Source organism: Apodemus sylvaticus, chromosome 5 (assembly GCF_947179515.1).
Source record: "Apodemus sylvaticus chromosome 5, mApoSyl1.1, whole genome shotgun sequence".
Classification (NCBI taxonomy): domain Eukaryota; kingdom Metazoa; phylum Chordata; class Mammalia; order Rodentia; family Muridae; genus Apodemus; species Apodemus sylvaticus.
The window spans coordinates 136,151,237-136,155,187 of record NC_067476.1 but is presented as its reverse complement, the minus strand read 5'-3'; the positions used below and the strand labels follow the sequence as shown (position 1 = coordinate 136,155,187).

General features: G+C 43.3%; 1 pseudogene; it reads right to left on the bottom strand.

Annotated features, from left to right (window-relative positions):
- Nucleotides 1-342: 342 nt before the first annotated feature.
- On the bottom strand, nt 343-2,742 carry LOC127684624 (sperm motility kinase X-like; annotated as a pseudogene).
- Nucleotides 2,743-3,951: the final 1,209 nt, after the last annotated feature.

Below are 3,951 nucleotides of genomic sequence, written 5' to 3'. Positions count from 1 at the left end.
ATGGTACCTTTTTTACAAAATTTCTAAGTTCCATGGAGTCCCTTGCTTGGCTTGCCAAATTGTAGAACCACCAACCATCATGAACTGACCTAGAGGGCAGAGTCTGGACCATCGTGAGCTCAGACCTTCCTCCCAGAATCCTTGCTCAGTCCTCAGATCTCAAAGGACCTGAGAAGGGTGTCACAGCACCCTGACACACTCTATTGATCTGCAGACAGAAGAAGAGCTTGCCCTTAGCTTCAGACTGTGATATACACATTGCACACAGCCATGGAAAATTTCCACCTGGCTTTCTCCTGCACCAGTCTGCATCCTCAGCACGCTGCTCTTCACTCTCTGATATCATCTCTTGGGGAGCACAGTACCTCTAAATGCTCCTTAAACAGACACAAGAAGGGCACTCTTAGGAGAAACCTTCAGGACTTAGGCTTGACTATGCTGGCCCTCTGCTGGCATGGGCCCTCAGGCTGATTCCTCCAGAGTGCTCCATTGATCCCTTCACCTACCCTTCTCGAAGACCCTGGCCAGGCTCCAGACACAGACCTCTCTCTCTACATGTGATTAAATTACTCACAAAGGATACCAGGGGAGTAGATTTCTGGTACGATTATATGTTATCACCAACCCCTAAAAATGTATACTCTTATAAACTGTTTATTTTGAAGCATATCATTTAGTACAGGAAACAGTTCAGTGAGTTTAAGCACTTGCTGCCACGGATGGGGACCTTAATCCATTCCCCAGGACAGAACTGACTCTGGCCAGTTAACTTCACTATGCACATAGAGTAAATAAATATTTTTTATTTAAAGAAATTGAGATTATTTTAAACAAACAGACAAAAAAAACCTAGGGGAAGAAGTGCACTGTAGACTCTCCACTTACCTGTTACCAGGTCTTCCTTCACGTCCCTTTTAACTCACAGCCAGGACTCTGTCATTACCTAGGTGCACTCTACTTAGGATTGGCAGGCAGCAACATAAAGTTCCCAGGGCTTTTAGAAAGCCATTCTTCAGGGTCTTCCAGTCCTGTCTTTGAAAGGGGGGCTGGGGCGCCATCTGACACCTGCCACAGAGGTGTCTCTGGGGTATATTTCAGAAACATGGTCTGGACTCTCTGTCTCATAGAGCAGGACACTCAGCCTTGGCCTTGATAGAGAATGGAGGTGATCTCTCTCGTAAGTTAATGTCCATTGACCTACGTGTAGTCCCAATGTGGAGCTGTGGCAGGAAGTGCTTCTGAGGACAGGTTGGTGGAAGAGTTGGGTTGATCTTTCCTCCGGGTATGTTGGTGCCCTTACACGGACCTTCCTCCACAGAGGAATGATGACCTGAAACATACTTACTCTTTGAATAGGTAGAGAGAGTTTTGAACATATTCATAGATGACTGGTGGGGGTGTATTTTCATTGATAAATTTTTTTAAAGACTCTATGGGAGAGCTTTCTTCTGAGGTGTCACTGCTCTCTGTCTCCCCCCAGGCTCTCCTCATGAAGTAAGACTTCTGGACAAGCTGGGGGCAGATTCTGTGAACTGGAGTTGTCTTCTTGTTGAAGCAGTTCGGGGTGGGAGGAATAATGTGGTTCATTGTAGTACTTTTCTCCTTCTCTAGACTTTCTGATTCATTGGGCAAATTGAAGGTGGAAAGGGTAGGCATGCTACATCCCCTCCTCATGGCTGTTTGGTTTTTCATGGTTGGCCCTGTGTTTTTCAGTGTTTGATCACACTGTTTAGGATTAGGTTTTTCGCAGGATGACTGTTCTCAGAGCATTAAATAAGTGGCCATCACCTGGTCAAACTTTTTCTCCCTCAGACATTCCTTTATCTCTGCTGGATTATATCCCATGACAGCCATAATGACCATAATAGCGGGGTCATGGTGGCTGTCAGTGTTCTCTCCCAAAGAACCAGGAGAAGCTTCATTGTCATGCTTTAGCCACTTAAATCCGACAATGTCATGGACTGTTGGACTTCCTCCAGGGTTGACAGTTCACAATTTGTCTATCACATCCCAAAGTTCTGCTGACAGCCAGAAGCTCATAGAGTACTTTCCTGCCAAGATCTTCTGCTTTATTACTTCATAGGTATATCCCGGGAAAGGGAGGCACCCTGTGGCCATGTAGTAGAGCACCACCCCCAAGCTCCAGATATCAATTGCCCTGCCATCGTATCCTCTACCTTCAAACAGTTTTGGGGCACAGTAAGGGAGGGTCCCACAGAAGGTTGCTAGCTTCTGGCCTATGATTATTTTGGTGCCCAATCCAAAATCAGTAAGTTTTACGTTTCCATGGTGGTCTAATAAAATGTTTTCTGGCTTTAAATCCCTGTGGACAATTCCTTTCTGGTGACAATACTTGAGGGCACATAACATCTGTTTAAACAGCCTGTGACACTCCTCCTCTGCTAGGTAGCCAAACTCCTCAATTTTGGCCAGAAGCTCTCCTCCCACAGCGTGCTCCAGAACGATGAAAATGTTTTTGGTGCTGTTGATTATATGTAAAAGTTTAATAATATATGGATGATCAAGACATTTCATTATCTCAATTTCGAATTTGATGGGCTTTTTCCTGCTTTGGGGGAGAACTTTTACAGCTACCTTTGTCTGGGTAAGGAGATGGCTGGCCAATTTTACATCCCCAAATGCTCCTTGGCCAAGGATTGTTAGTATTCTGTAATGATCTGTTAATGCATTTTCCTCAAAGGGGTTGAGCCTTAGGTCTTGGCATACTCGCCATCTCTTCATCTCTGTTGATAGGAATGGACTGTGTCCACATACCTAGTGATGCAAGATAAAAGGGAAGTAAAAGTGTGTCTAAGAGAAACATTTATAGCCCTAAATTCCTGTGCTAACACAAACACAAAGGTGGTCTAAATAATCTAACAATCCATGTCAAGATCATAGAAATATAAGAACAAGCCAAATCCAAAAGAATTAGAGCCAAGTTCAGGGTATGGATTGATGAAATGGAGACTAAAATAATACAAAGACCAATGTAACTGTCTTAGTTTGGAATTCTTAGCTGTGAACAGCCTTCATTTGGAGCTTTCCTACAGATTCAGGAGATCAGTCCATTATCACAAAGGTAAGAGCAGGACAGGACCCAGGCAGCCATGGAGCAGGAGGATATGAGAGTCCTACCTCTTCATCTGAGGCTACTAGAAGAAAACTGTCTCATCTAGGATGTTAGGAGTAGGACATCAAAATCCACTCAGACAGTGACACTTCACCCAACAAGGCAATACCTGTTAATAGTGCCAGTCCCTGGGCCAAGTACATTCAAATCTCTCCAGTAATAAAGACTTGATTATTCTAGGGATAAACATAACTTATGTAATCTTCACCATAATAACTCATAGAAATATATAGGTATACATCAATAATATTAGAGAGATGAAATCCAAATATCCAAACAATCAATAGAGAATATTTTAAAATTGTTCCAGTAAAATGGAAAATTCTAGAAGAAATGGATATACCTCTAGACACACATTAAACAATGAACTGAGAACTAAGAAAAGAGATAACATCTAAACTGAAAGACTAAGATCCAGAGGCATTCGCTGCCAAGGAGGAGCAGTGTTTTGTGGGCACAGAGGGCAGTTGCGCATATGAACTCACAGCATTGTGACCTGCTCAGACTCAAGTCAGTCAAAACCTCAGCATGAAGAGGGGAGGTGGACAAGAAATCACACACCTAGCTGATAAGCCCTTCCCAATTGAGAGCTGCCAGGAGAGCTATCATTTGTAAGGTTGTGGCCCTTGATAAGGTTAGACAGAGTACTCTTCAGTGGAAGGCTACATATCTAAGAGTATAAAGACAAGAGAAACTGTACTTGATAGTCAGAGACAAAACAAAATAAAAGACCCAAACCAGGATGGTAGGAAATGCCAAGTTGAGGATCTGGGAGGAGTTAGGGTAAAGGATAAATATGACGAAAATATCCTGTAAAA